The 16,138-nt window shown below is 37.4% G+C and overlaps 1 pseudogene; it reads left to right on the top strand.

Annotated features, from left to right (window-relative positions):
* The first annotated feature begins 9,619 nt into the window (after positions 1 to 9,619).
* LOC119538525 lies at positions 9,620 to 10,134 on the top strand (annotated as a pseudogene).
* The last annotated feature ends 6,004 nt before the right edge of the window (positions 10,135 to 16,138 follow it).

Below are 16,138 nucleotides of genomic sequence, written 5' to 3'. Positions count from 1 at the left end.
GGCTCCTTTACCCAGCTTCTGGCCCCGCCGGCGCCCATACTCTGAAGGCACCGTGAGCCCCATCTCCGGAGTCCGCTCCTGCTCCTTCACTCAGAGCGTCACAAGGGGAACAAACCGAGGGCGGCCCCGCCCAGTCCAGGCGTCCGAGAGGGACTGCGGGAGGCAGGCGGGCGGGCGGTCCCAGGAAGGGTCTTCTTCCATTGGGGGACCCAGGGTCTGTCACCTTCTCCTCCAAGGGCACAGGCCCAGAGGAAGTATATCTATGATAAGCAGCATTTAATATAAATGGGAGAAAGGCAAGAGTTGCAAGGATATTTTCCTTTTAACATTCGTTTTTTGTAGCTTAGCACTACCCATACACTCAAGACGTTTAACAATTGTCTTTGTCCTTGGCAGTATGACAAATATTCGGACATATATTTACTAATTTACATCTACCTCTTCCGGGAGAATTCCATTCACATAAGTCCTCTGCGTTTTACAACTGAGAAGGTGCCAGTTGAACTGCATCCACACCGTATAGTTGAGGTGAAACCTCTCTTCCTCAGGCATCAGAAATGATGAATTCTCAGAGAGCTAAAATATCCCATTACATGATTTAGAAAACAGAAGCATCTACTTATTTTCTGTAAAATGCACATGAAATATTAATGTCTTATAGATCCACATTTTAAAATACCTTATCTTGCTGACACTTTACAATGGGAAAGACTAGGCTAAACCACACCTAACCTATTTTTTTTAATATAATTGTCTAGTTTTTAAGAGTTCCTGTATACAAATTTTTAAAGTTGAATTTTCATTTCAAATATGTTTTCTCAATTGTTATACAAACCATTGAGTAGTTTCAGTTCAGGTTTTATCTTTATACTGAGATCTGAAGTATTCCAATTTACCTTACCTATTTATCATAACAACTTAGCTTGTTTTTAAATGACCGTCATTATGACAGTAATTAGATTATGACACATTTCTGATACTTTAGTAGGTCAAGAAGAAATCATTGAGTTTTGTACTTTTCACTTAATATTGTTTAATACAACTGATAGTTCTGTGTCTTGTATATGAGTAATATATAATATAATTGAAAAATCTGGGAATGTCCTTAGTGTGTCCTGTTTAATCTTTTGAAATTCTGCACCAGCTGTGTCCTTGCTCAAGGTCACAAAAGAAATAGATGATCCATGCACACTGAGAAAACACTTGTCAGAATTAACAGTAACAGGGATTAGTAATTGTTATCTTACTATTATATTACAGTTTTATAAAGATGTTTAGAAATATTTAAATTTTTCTCATCAGAATATTGCAATCAGTGCATAAATAAATTAGTGCATAAATAAATTCTCATGTTTACATATGGATAATCAAAACTCACTAATATAAAATAAGAGGACAAAATCTGCAGAGCCTTAATGCTACTTAAGATAGAAATAATCTCAAGTAATTAGTAGGGTAAGAATTGCAAATGCATAGCAGGAGAAACTGTGTAACGTAAATGCGTTATCAAAGCAAAGGAAAAATTTAGTATTTTACTTTGAGATTTTTGTACTACTATTAAAATCTCTATTGTTTCTTGCTGCTTTCGTGGTTTCTGGTCTCTCCATCTTCCTTCCATGCATGAGGAATTTATTAGCCTTCTAAGTGAGACTGATAGTCTGAAGGACACCAAAAACATAACAAGAACTAGCATGCTACATATTTAGAAATAGCAGGATTGTAATCTGGAATTAGATCTAATGGATGGCACAACTGTCTTTTGAAATACTATTGAACACTGATTTTCATATAGGAATTCTTTTGGTAATAAAAGGAACACGTGTATGCATTAAGAGTGAGGAAGAGAATAAAGTAGATTTCTTTGAATTAAAGCAACTGGAAAGAGAAAGGAGTAGTAGTTACTCTTCAAGAAGCTAGTGATCTGCATTATTTGGGGAGTTCAAATAAATTTTATAATAAATTAAGGCACTGGGACTAGGTCAATAGATAGTTTTACTATAGTCACTAGTGCCCAATTAGAATTAAATTGTCAGTTTTTGACTGGCAATCAGAGGTGATTATTTAAAGTCTGAATTATCTTTTTGTACTTGAAGTAATTCTGAAATGTGAAAGTACCTCTCTCCTTAACAGAAAATTAGGAAGAAAGAGTCATGCAGAAGTTGTGGATATTAACATTTTGGATACTGTCTTCTAAAATGAGTACCATGCAAGTGGCTCACCTCACTCCTCACTTTGATTTGAAGAAAATTTTTGCACATGGTGTCACCTAATCTGCAAGGCAGGATAAAAGAGCAGCAAATAGTGTATGGATAGTTTGTATTCATCTCTCAAGGTCCACTCTCCACTCTTTTCCACCATGGAGGCTCACCTGTATAGACTACATCATCAGATGTCCATTCCTGTCTGGATTACAGCTGTGTTAGATGATTGGAGAGCCCTGGAGAGAGAATGGTGGCATGGGGATGTGTAAGCTCGGTGTACTTATTTTCGTATAACATTCTCTGCAAAGTAGCTTGGTGTATTAGGGTTCTCTAGGGAAACAGAACCAACAGGAGATATCTGTAAATACGAGATTTTATAAAAGTGTCAAACTCAACGGTGGGGATGCATAAGACCAAATTCCATAGGGCAGGCAGCGAGCTGGCAACTTGGGTGAAGGTCTTTGATGAACTCCCCAGGAAAGGATGACTGGTTGAAGAAAGAGTGAAAATTCTCTCTTCTCCCTCAAAAGTCTTCAACTGATTTTATTAAATCCAACTGATTGGATTCTCTGATTGGGGAAGATACTCCCTTAGTTGATCTTGATGCAATCAGCCACAGATGCAATCAGTTGACTGATGATTTAATAAACCAGCCTTCTGGTTTATTAACCAGCCATGAAAAGTCCTTGCAATAACAGTTAGGCCAGTGCTTGCTTGACCAGAAGACTGGACACTATCACCTGGTCCAGTTGACACATGAACCTAACCATCACTTTTGGGTCCAGAAGTTTCCATTAAAAAGATCATGACTCATTGAAAGGCTACTTTGTATGAATCTCTCTTCTTCTATGTTTCAGTAACCTCTCCCTCCATTTGTTCTTTTGGACCTAGGGGAGGTGACAGCACCACAGGTGATAACTGCTTTCTGCACTATTCCTTGGAGTTTATACATATAATAGTTAATCCCTACTACAGAGCATGGACTACAATGGAGGGAAGAGGCTGTGATGATAAGGACCCAGGATGAGGTTCTCAAAGGTCAAGAATGAAGGTGAGAACTTCTCTCCACCCTCATCATTTTATTATACTGTGTTAGGGAAAAAACGAGACATTTAAATTGAAAAAGCAAACAAACAAACAAACAAAAACTTTGGCAATCCCATGTGTGAGTTGGAGAAACTGGCCCACATATAGGAAAGGGAGTGGGTAGGGACCTTCTGGCTTCTGAATTTAGAGAATGAAGTGGAGGAAAAGCATTTGTTGCCAGACTATCTCAATGCTAAGATAATGCTTTGAAACCTAGCACCTTTATCACTGTTTTGAAATTATTTGCTTACTTATTTCCTTAAAGGAAGGGATTCTATTTGATTCTTCTTTTTGTGGGCTGCCTGACATACAGTGTGTGTTCAAGAACCACTTGTTTAATTCTTGAATGAGAGAAATCAACCACAGAATGTGGGTAGAACATCACCAGGAAGAAAATGTGGTTCAGTTGGTTCTAGGTAAGCCAATAAATGCAGGAAGTCAGGCATTTATACAGCCAAGAACATAGTGTTGATTACTGACTCCTACTTCAAATGGGACTCTAAAGAATCATTTAACCCTTGTAAGTTGCAGATTGCTCCTATACATCTGGGACAGTAGTATAGTTCTTGCATGGTTCTGTGAGGATTCTGGGCAATGTGTGCAGGGATATTGCACAATGCTTGGCACATCATTGCCCTGTTACATGTTCTTCTGTTCCTTTTTCATGGCAGTTTTCATTTCACACAAAATTCTTATTGAAAGAGGCTTCAAGAGGAAATGACTTGGGTTTTTGGAAGAGTAGACAATAAAATTGGCAAAATGAAAGAGAATAAAATGGAATGATATTGATGAAAAGATTGCATGGCACATTCAGAGCCCAGGAGGCAAAATAGGATTTATTATTTTGCCTAATTTTTATTGGAACAGAAAGGAAATTGTGCAGTGTCTCTCCAGATGTACAAATAAAACAGCCAAGAAAATAAAATTTCGAAGAAGTGATACCTGTTGCTTTCATTAGAGAACTGTTTTGTCATAATTTTTTCAATATTTCAAGAATTTAACAAAGGCATCTATATACTAATATCAAAGGAGAAATAGTTATCTAAATCAGAAACACAAACCTTTTATTCATTCAATTAATTGATCAATCCAACATTTTGTGAACATCTGTAATACTAGATTCTATGCAAAGGCCAGGATTTGTAAGGAGTAGTTGAATCTAGCTGAGGGAAGGAAGCAGGGGCCAGGTTATCAGGTGCAGGTTTATAGATTTGTGGGAAACCTTAGGTGTACATAGGAGAAGCACTAGAATGAAAACAAGGAACCTCAAGCCAGAAAATTGGTCTTCCAAGTTGAAAAGAAAAACAGTGAGGACTGACATCAGGTTCAAAATTTCAGCTTATCAGAGAGGGTTCTTTATTCACAAAGTATGTTTCTCTTGACCCATATACAACTTTACTTCCTCCTGAGGGTTTGAGTGAGACTTTGTGACCCTAAACTATGCAAACTCTAAAGGGACTTCACACCCTTCCATTTGCTGCATAATTTAAGACGCAAGTGGAAAGTGGGTTGTTTCACTATAGGCTAAGGGAATTCCAGAAGCAGGACTAGAATTAGGAACTCCTGACTTCCAATGCCCAAGATGCTGTCTGCTTACAGCAGAGTGTAGGGGTGAGGGAATGACAGGGTGGGGAAGTGGCTGAAATGTGACTAGAAGCTAGAAAACTAGAGCTTCTTCTTCTTTCCTCACCTCTTTCAAGTCCTTTCCTGATCCACACAGTCATCAGAACCTTAAAATAAAGCAAACCAATTTAAGCATTTGTCACTGCGCTCTAGACTTCCAATGGAATTGTCAGCCAAAATGAAAGAAAAACCACCTCCTTTTCTTCTGGGCTCAGATTAAAGAACTGTGCCATGATGCTGCTCAAGGTTCCCTGTTCAATAACTTTCACCCAGGGATCCATGTGGTTCCCCCAAAGCCCCTGTGCCATTGCTCCTGTGAGGAGGGTTTGGAGAGTGTTCACAGTCGCCTTGGAAGCTGACCAGTCACAGGTGCAGGCACCCAGGGGTGGGGGGTGTGGGAGGTGGGAGAGGAGATGTGCAGCAGTGCATGTGTTTTCTGAATACCTAGACCAGTAATAAATAAATAAATGCATACGAAGAGAAAGTCAAAAGCATAACACAAGTTTGGGGGTTATAGGAACCATGGAGAGAAAGAAAACAGTGAGTATACATGGATTCGAGCAGAGCTGTCCAATGGAAACATAATGCGGGACACATATATCGTTTAAAATTTTCTAGTGACCATATTAAGAACAGTAAAAATAAATGGAAAGAAAAATGGGGGGAAAAAAGGCACCCAGTGTTCTTTTTTAGTTTAATTGTTCTTTTTCACTTTAATTTTTATTCTTATTATTTTTGTGTGTGTGGTAATGAAAATATTCAAAAATTAATTTTGGTGATGAATGCACAACTATATAATAGTACTGTGAACAACTGAATGTATGCTTTGTATGACTGCATGGTATGTGCATATATCTCAATAAAAATGGATTTAAAAAAATAAATGGGAAATTAATTTTAATATATATTATTTAACCCAATTTATTCAAAATGTTATCCACTCAAAGTGAAATTATTATAAAAAGTAAGTAATGAGACATTTTACTTCCTTTTTTCATGCTAAGTCTTAGAAGCCAGAATGTATTTTACTCTTAAAGCTCATCTCAAGTTGAACTAATCACATTGCAAATGCTCAACATTCCCTTATGGATAGAAATTACTGTATTGGACAATACCGGATTAATCAATTATTTAAATAATTATAATTTTTTTTCAATTATTCTAAACTCTTTGAAGAGAAATGACAGAAAACAGAAGAGTAAGGGAGGAAAGAGGAGAGAAAGAAAGAAGGGCAGGAGAATAGAGTGGAGGCAAATCGAAGCTCCTACCCTGACTCACAACCACTCAGGTTTTTCTCCATTAAGCCCCTGGTCCTCCTCTCTTCACGTGGGTAAGTTGAGGGCTCCCCTCTGCAAAAGAGATCCTGAGGTAGGAGGTACCACCATGGTGAGTCCCATGCACCTGCGTGGACCTAGAGCCAGATCTCTGGGGAGATCCAGGCCACTGCTCTGCCCCAGGCCCAGGGTGCAGCAAGGACCTCTGGATGCTGGCTGCAGCACAGGGGTCAGGCTAAAGAGCTCTGGGATCCACCATGCTCTCTGCTTGACCCTGTCAGGTTCCTTGGTCCTGCTATCTCTCCCTTCTCACCCACCTGCTGGAACTCACTAAACCTTCATTGCTGACCATCTGTCCAGTGCATCCTAACAAAAAGACATTGTCTTAGTCCTTGGTGCACAGACTATATCAAGCCTTGGGAGTCATCTGGTTTCCTGGGGACTCCTAGCCAACACGCAGAGCCAGGAGCCCAGAACCCTTTTCCCACACTCTTCTGAGATATGGTACATTGGGGAGGATCACGCCCTGTGCTTCAAATTCCCATAACTGGAAAGACAGTGAATGGAATCACACTCTGGTTCTCAGAGCATCACTGCAAGGCAGGGATTGCTTCCGGGCTTGACCTAACCTCAAGTTTCCCCCATTTATCTTAGGATCTCTGGTGGAAGCTCAGACATGAAAAGCAAGTGATGATTTCCTGCCCACTGGAACTTCTGTCCTGTCTGTCTTCCTGGAAAAAGAAAGTCCTCTCTGCTTGAGTTGAACCATAAATGTACGACTTTATCAAGCTCTCTGTCCTTTATGTTTGTGATTTCCTTATTTTACTTATTTCAGAGCAGCTCAGTTGTAAAGGAAAATGGATGGTTCTGTGGGGGAAGGGGTTGCACTAATTCACACATGATGACAAATTCTCAAAAGAGAAATACGTGACTACCATTTGGAGGGAAAGTCAGAGATTCATCACAGTTGTAGGAAAACTATAAAATGGAAACTTGTTAGAAATGTAAATTTTTCAGCCCCATACTTGATCTACTGAGCCAGAGAATGTGGAGTGAGGTCCACTAATATGGGTTTTAACAATCTCTAAGTGTGTTTCTAGTGCATGGTAACTCTTATTATAGAGTTTTGATAATCAAATTGTGGTCTAAGGACCAGCTGGCCTTGTTAAAAGGCAGAAGCTCAGACCCTACCTCTATATTTAAGTAATCAGAATCTGCATTTTAACAGATTCCAGATGATTTCTATGTATGTGAAGTTTTGTAATCACTGCTATGACACACCTCTTTTCTGTTCTAAATGTATGGATTGTAGATTTTTCTTTTCCTGTCCTGACTCCAGCTGGCTTGGCCCCATGGTTCTCTCACCCTCACAGCAGAGGCCCCTGTAGTTTCTCTACACCCCAGTCCCAAAGGCTTCCGGTCTCCAGCTTCAGCTCCTATCCCTGGCAGCAGTCACAGGTGAGATGCAAGGGCTTCTGAGGCTGAGGCTGGCTTTCTATTAGCCAGTGAGAAGTGACCCCTCCCAATCAGAGTGACTGTACATAGGTTTTCCTCCAAGATATCTAGCTAATCTGAGTTAAGTTGTTTCTGAAGGTTAAAGGTTCATTTAAGCAATATACTACTTTCTGAAAAAAGAGGCCCAGAGAACCAACGGGCCTCAGTGTAGCCTTGACTCATGGTCATTGGAGCCTTATGAAAATGGGAAAACCATCTCTAACTGAGGTGAAAGAATAAACATCTCATACCAAAACTATATATATATATGGCAATATATGGCATCAACCAAATGAATCTTTAAAAAATATTTTCTCTTTAGCATTGGTTTTTAGTAATTTGATTATGATATGTGTATTTCTTCATGTTGGATGGAATCAGAAGTATAGGTAAACCTTAATTTTCTAATTTTCTCATACTTAGAAAAGCTTAGTCATTGAAGAATAAAGTGGAAAGAAACCCCTCTATATTGGAATGAAACCCCTCCTCAAAATATCTAGATGTCTCAATCCTGAGATTTTTTTTTTTCCTTTTCCTGGGACTGCCAGATAAATGCTTTTCTTTCCAGGACATTCTGCATGGTGTGAATAGGCCTAGTGTTTCTTTCAATTATTTGGCTGCCTCTTTAGTTAACTCACAGAGTAAGCTCACTTTCCCAGTCTCTCTCCCTCTCGCACACACACACCTAAATACTCTCAAATCCCTGAATCCAAAGGGGGATATAAAATAATCAAACATTTTAGTCCTTAACTTTGTTATTTTGATGTTTTGGGGTTTTTTTTTGGGGGGGGGGAGGTTAATGTGGTGTTCTTTTCTGTTTTTGAACATATTTGTTCATAACAAAATATTTATAGGCCTTGCTCATATGCTTTATAATAGAGTAATGGCAATAAACTCTCACTACCTCAGTGAGTATACATAGTAAAAGATAAACCAAAATCTTCATATTGACAGTTTCTTCAGACTTCACTGCATCTTAGAATTTCCCCATTCCTATCCCTAATAAGGTTTCACCCAAGCTGTCCTTTCAGCTCATGTATTTTCTATTGGTACAAATCTCCAGAGTAAGCATACTTGGTACTTTCCTCCTATAGATCCGCTTACTAGCCCTTCTCCACATTCGTCATCTCGTTTTGTGGATTCCCTTGAAAAATTCAGAGTTTATGTCTATCTCTCACACAGAGAAAATGGTCTCTCCAGCTCACCCTCTCAAACACAGCTCCAGGGCTTCCAATCTTCTAAAGGGCTTCAGAAGAACATACTCAAAACGGTTCGCAGCCCAGGCGCGCCTATTGGCTCCCTCGGCTGCCGGCGGGCTTGGCGACGAGGTCTGCTTGGAGCCGCTCGCTGCATGGAGGGCCTCCTGCCGCCGCTGCCTTCTGCTCCGCAGCCCCCTGCCCTGCAGCGCTGCCACCGCTGTCGCCTGTTTCGCCGCCGCCTCGGGACAGGCTGTATGATTAGGCCACAGTCTTCAACGAGTAAACATATTCCTCGGTTCTGTGGTGATGTTGGTCACACATTTATGAGTTTCTGAAGGGCAGTGGAGATTACTGCCAGGCACAGCACGAGCTCTATACAGACAAGTAAACTGTAGAAACTCATTACTACTCCACCAAGAAACCCCCATAAGAGCGATTAACCTGGACACAGAAGTGTTGAATTGAAATCCTCACAAGATTTTACACGAGTTCTGACCGGGATGGGGTAAACCTCAGTGAACTTCTTTATATTGCCTCAGTATTACTGGATTGAAGAATCGTTGCTTCTTGTTAGGAGGTTCATTTCCCATTACTCCCAACTTCATACTGAAAGTACTGAGAATTTCCAGTGGAGTTATGTTGAAGTAGACTTCTGTTTCTTTATATCCTTTCTGTATTCAATTTTTAAAATTCTTTCATAACCCTTTTGAGTGTTTTTTTTTTAAACTAAATTAACATAGCTTGAATGAATAGCCCAGCTCCTGTGGAAGTCACATACAAAACATGAGATTTCTTACTACACACAATCCAATCAATGCAACCTTAAGCAAATTTACAGAGGAACTTAAAAAGTATGTAGTTACCACAATAATAAGAGTATGTGAAAAAACTTATGATACTGCTGTTGTGGAGAAAGAAGGCATCCATGTTCTTGATTGGCCTTTTGATGATGGTGCACCACCATCCAACCAGATTATTGATGATTGGTTAAGTCTTGTAAAAATTGAGTTTCATGAAGAACCTGGTTGCTGCATTGCTGTTCATTGTGTTGCAGGTCTTGGGAGAGCTCCAGTGCTTACTGCCCTAGCATTGACTGAAGATGGAATGAAATATGAAGATGCAGTACAGTTCAGAAGACAAAAGCAGTGTGGAGCTTTTAATAGCAAGCAACTTTTGTATTTGGAGAAGTATCATCCTAAAATGCAGCTGCGCTTCAAAGACTCCAATGGTCACAGAAGCAACTGTTGCATTCAATAAAAGTGGGGTGCCTGATGCTGCTGCCTTGGAAGTGGAACTTGAGAGAGGAAGGATCTAATTTGTCATACATATTAGCCAACATGTTGGTGAATAAGTCTAATGAAGCTTCCATAAGAGTATTGAAAAGCAGTTTTACAATGCTACAAGTTTGACAGAATTGCAACCTCTATGTTTGGGTTACAGTCAGCCTATTTGTACACTTAGTAAAAGATTCTTGCTGGTCAGCTTTCAAAATGGGCTTATCATTTGTAACAATTGACCTTTCCTGAAATCATGCAGTATTGAGTTATAAGTCTTCTTTAAATCTCTTCCCATGCCAGAATCTTATCACTATATAAAAAATTTAGAGAGGTTAGGTGCCAAAATACCCAGCACAATACTTGTATTATATTTTTAGTATCATACAGAACTTAAAATCCCAGGAACTATGAACATTCTAGACTTTATGTGGTTTATTCCTTCAGTCATTTCAAACATTGAAAGTAGGGTGTTCCAGTTTGCTAATGCTGCCATCCTGCAAAACACCAGAAATGGATTGGCCTCTACAAAGGCGGTCCACCTGGCCACAACGCCACAGTCTTAAGGCCATAAAGTGTCCACCAACAACAGAGTACCTTCACTGAAGGATGGCCATTGGTGTCCGGAAAACCTCTGTTAGCTGGGAAGGCACGTGGCTGACATCCACTTGCTCCCAGGTTGTGTTTCAAAACGGCGTTCTCCAAAATGTCACTCTTGGGGCGTTTTGTCCTCTCTTAGCTACAGCTCCTCTTCAAAACATCACTCTCAGTTGCTCTCCAAAATGTCACTAACAGGTACTCTCTGAGCTCCAGGGATCCAATTAACACCCACTATGAATGGGCAAGGTAACACCTCCATGGAAATTATCCAATCAAACATTTCATTCACAGTTGATTGAATCACATCTCCATGGAAACATTCAATCAAAGGATTCCAATCTAATCAACACTAATATGGCTTCTCCCACAAGATTGCATCAAAGGTAATGGCATTTGGAGGGACATAATACATCCAAACAGGCACACAGGATCTACATAGTTATTTGGCTGTTCACTTTGTTTACAACTCCCACATTCATACTAGTATACATCAGGTTTGCTCAGCCATTGAATTTTGTTGGATTTTAATGTCTGATCTATAAATTTCATTTTGTGACATTAGAGAAGACCTCCATTTTGAAACTCTACATTGTACAGAAGCACATGTCTTTAATGTCTCCAGGCAAAAAAGTCTTAAAGTTAATTTAATGTTTGCACTTTGGGGTGCAACTTAACTGGGAGGGCCTGAAAAAAGAATGGGAGGGGAGCTATTAAATATTTTAGTAAAATGTTGCTTTTGTCTTGTACAGAAAATGTACAAAATGTGCTTTAATTTAATAAATATTTTTTTAAAAGGTAGACATTCTTTGTTAGGGTGGCTACAATAATTCTTAACCAAAATTTCTGAAATTCTTGTAATTTTTTTCCATATCTATTGGATGATGTTTACCATCCATTAGATTTGTTCAAAGCGTGATTTTTTTCCCTTCTGTTCCCAACCTCTCTTGCAAAAAAAAAAAGTAGGTTTCTGCTAATGATTCAGCAGACATCTAATATTTTATATGCCTTTTCAGCTGTGTAACTGAATATTTGGGTACTTGATAATTTGTTTTATTATGTAACTGATAAAATGGTGATGTGTATTAATGTTAGTTCAACCATGTATTTATACTGTCTGGGAATGTGTGATTATAGTTCTGTGGGAGAAATAATTTGTCAGTGTTCACCAGCTTATAAAAAATCTAGTGCGAGAGCTTAAACATCTAAATAAATAATGAAAAACAAAACAAAACAAAATTCATAAGGCTTTACTCTCATTACAAGGTCATTTCCTTAATGAAGGGCAATTATTTTCTCCAGTTATAAGTACTTCTTGTAGAACCGAGTCACGGTCTCTGAATTCTTGAGGCTAAACAGAGTTTTTTCCTTAGTGAGGTGCTATGTCTGTGATCATTGCCCTATCAAAGTACGAAGGCCAGTTCAAAAGTAGTCTTTATGATATAAACTGTTTGGGAAAATGCAGTGTATTTGCTGAAATGGATTTACTGAAAATCCTTGAAGGGGCAAAGACCCAGAGCCAGATGTTAAGAATTCTGACATTGTATTATAAATGAAGCCACAATCTAAAATTACAAACCTTTAATCACATATACTGGGATAAAAAATAGATACATATTTATCTCAACAACTTTTTAAAGAATTACCTTCACCTAATAAAATAACAATAAATCTTCTATAGAAGTTAGGGTATAGGTTAGCAAGAAGTAAACAAGATGAACTGTCATTTTGTTGGTGGAGAAGCAAAGATGGAAATCATTTCAATCATTCCAAATATTTGAAGAAATATAAGATATTGATGGGGCTCCCTCTGTATATGCATTTATATTTCAGAGGTATGGTCATTGTTGCAGCAGGATAACAATTAGCTGAGAGTGTATGAAAATTTTCATATGCTTCTAAAAGTTTTGTTCAAAAAATAGCTTAGATTTTTTTTTAAAACTGGAACTTCTGGATCACAAGTGTGCCTATTTTTAAAAGTTTTAATTAATGTTGCTATAACACAATCGCTGTGACCCATACATGAAAAAAATATCAGACAATAGAAACTCCATTTATGGAGGACTAGATGTTTACTTTATCAGACAAAGACTTTGAATCGGTTATTATCACTATGTTTAAAGAGCTGATAGAAAGGATGTCAAAAGAATTAAAGGTAAGTATGATAACAATGTCTCTCCAAATAGAGAATATCAATAAAGAGACAGAAATTATTAATAAGACACAAATGGAAAATCAGGAGTTGAAAAATACCATAATCAAAATGAATACATCACCAAATGTGAGTTGGTATAGGAAAGAACCATTGAATATGAAGACTGATCAATAGAGATTATGCAATCTGAAGAACAGAAATAAAAAAGAATGAAGAAAAATTACTATTGCCTTAAAGAAACAAGGAAAACCAATAAGTGCAACCCCTTACACTTAATGGAAGTACCAGAAGATAAGGAGAAAAAGGATTAGAAACATTTAAAAATGAAATAATGGCTGAAATCTTTGAAATTTGATGGAAAACTCTAAAACACACATTCAAGAAGCTCAGTGAGCTCCAAGATGAATAAATGTAACAACATCCACAGACACACCATAGTCAAAATGAAGAGAGCCATAAAAGAAGAAAGTCAACGATAAAGAGAAAATCTTGGGAGCAGCAATATCAAAATGACTCATTACATTTGTGTGCTTCAACATGATTAACAACTTCCCATCAGAAACAATGAAGGAAGAGTGCAATGGGAAGACATATTCAAAGAGCTGAAAGAAAAAGTCAAGCAAGAATCTCATATCCTACAATGCTCTTTCAAAAATTAAGGCAATAAAGGGTCTATCAAGTAAACAAAAACTGAAAGAATTTTTTCCTAGAAGATCTGCCTTATAAGAAACACTAAAGGAAATTCTTCAATCTGAAAGGAAGTGACATCAGACAATAATTTGTATCCACACAAAAAAATAAAAAAAATTGCTAAGTGTACTCATGAAGATCAAGATAAAAGACAGTAGAATTACATATTTTTCCTTCTTCCCTTATGAGGTTTTTAAAACATTGCATAAATAATATCTTGAAATTATTTTGTTGGGCCTGTAACATAAACACATAATATATACAACAATAAGAATATAAAGGAAGGGAAATGGGAAGAACTATTCATTGGAGAACTGAAATGATGCCAGATGGCAATTCATACCCAAAGGAAGAAATGAAAAGAATAAAAAAATGGTAAATTAGAATATTTCTATAAAAAGAAAACTATAAATATAGGTAATTTCTCCTTTCTTCTGTTAGCATCTTTAAAAACCTGAGATAATATATAACTATAATTATAAAAATGTATTTTGGGATTTGTAACTCATAGAAATGAAATGTATAAGAACAAAATCCCTCAAAAGGGGGAACATATCTATACGGGAATGAAGTTTATAATCTTACTGGAATTAATTTAGTATAAATATTTTATTCTCATCATTGAATATATTATACAAATTAATAAAGGCTTGTTAATTGAATTTATGTGACTAGAAAAAGGGATCTAAATCTTGGCAGACATTGCTGTTAGACCTGGCAGTGGGTGTTAGCTGTGTGGCCTTGAACAAGTCACCACATTCACTTTGCCACAGTTCCTTCATGTATCAATGCTACCAATAAGAACCTATAGCTATCGGACACTTACTGAGTGACTTTACATATAAATGTGTGCTTCAAGTATAAAAATCTTATTAAGAACACCCAATTCAGGATTATGTATGTTAACAGAGAAGGATTATCAAAGCTGTGTATGAGAACTTGCACCCAGATCTCCATGAGGAAGAAAAACAACATTTAGAGAAACTGACACAGGAAAGCAAATATATTTTATAGCAACTCAAGATAAATGAAGCCACAATGACTCAAAAAAGGAAAGAAGTAAGAGAAATGTATGAAGAAGTGATGATGATGTGCCATAAACCAGAGGCAGAGATGCTCCAGGTAAAAACTGACGATGTATCTGGAATATATTTACATTAGTACAAATGCCATGATTGACCTTCACTAATTATTTGCTACCAACTGCATGTTTATTAATGTCCTATGTCTGGGGAGGAGGTTAATTCATAAGTGGGAAAGACTAATATTATCTAAAGCTCCTCTCCTAACCAGGAGCATCACCAACATTTTAATATCTTCATCTGTACTATATTTTCCCATCATTAAGAAATAATCAGTCAACATTGTTGAATCAAATTGAACGTGCATTCCCAGTGTAAGAACTTTACTGTGCTTTGGATATTGGAATCACCACAACTTAGCATTTTTCAACCTTTAGCATTCATCAGATTAACCTGGAAGGATTGTTAAACCACAGATTTCAGGCACAAGCACTCAATTTTGATAGCTGAGTCTTGGGTGTGACCCAAGACTTGCATATCTAACAAGGGCTAGGTGATGCAGATGCTGCTGGAACTGTAAAACAGATTTTAAGAACCACTGGCCTAAGTAATTTTTCAAATTCCATATTATCCTCAGCATTTCCTGTCATTGATTCAGCCAATATTTTGTCTTTTTTAATAGTTTATAGCATTTCCAAGTAACTATTATTGCCCATTATTAATAAGAAACCTTTGAATCCAAATAAATGTTTCAGAAGTAATTTTCATTCTTGCTACTCTTCAGAATGTAATTCAATTAAGATAATGTATGTTATAGAACACAAAGGCAGGAATTATGAGGCAGCAGATAGTACTCACCTATATGAAAAATAAAGTTACCACCTCTTGATTTATGAATTTATTTATGCACCAAACATGTAAGTGACCACTGTGTCAAGACATTGCATTACCTGCTGAGTATACAGTAGTGAAGAGACCTTTGTTTTATGTCTTACACTTTATACTGTTACAAAAAGATAGGATCAATATAGGTCTTATATAAAGGCCTTACTGGTTCTAAGTGTCAAAAGAAATTTCCTTGTAAAAGAGAGGTTTTGACCCTGCGGAGAATCCATCAGAAGGTTTTTACTAGGTCAAGATGGAGGAAAAGGATATTTCATTCTGACATGCACATTGTAGATAACTGGGTCTGTTTATGACATGAAAACTCTCTTCCTGAATTACAACCTTAAGATGGATTCAAACACCCATATATTCTTATAATTTCAGCATGCTCCAAAGTAGTGAATTACCACAACATATGTTCTTGCTAATAGAGCATGAAACAATTTTAATTTAAATTAAATACAACAAACAAAAATTGCATTTCAAACTATCTTTGTATTTAAAAACAAAGTGGTGTTATATTAAAGTAGAACAAGCTTTAAGGGCAATGACATCTGTAATGATTTGCTTTGGTACACAAGGGGTCCCTCAGAGACAGAGTTCTTTGGCATCAATTCAGGTTCTATACTTATCCCTCA

Source organism: Choloepus didactylus, chromosome 6 (assembly GCF_015220235.1).
Source record: "Choloepus didactylus isolate mChoDid1 chromosome 6, mChoDid1.pri, whole genome shotgun sequence".
Classification (NCBI taxonomy): domain Eukaryota; kingdom Metazoa; phylum Chordata; class Mammalia; order Pilosa; family Megalonychidae; genus Choloepus; species Choloepus didactylus.
Note: the sequence above shows the minus strand (reverse complement) of the source record. Positions and strands in the feature narration are given on the sequence as shown.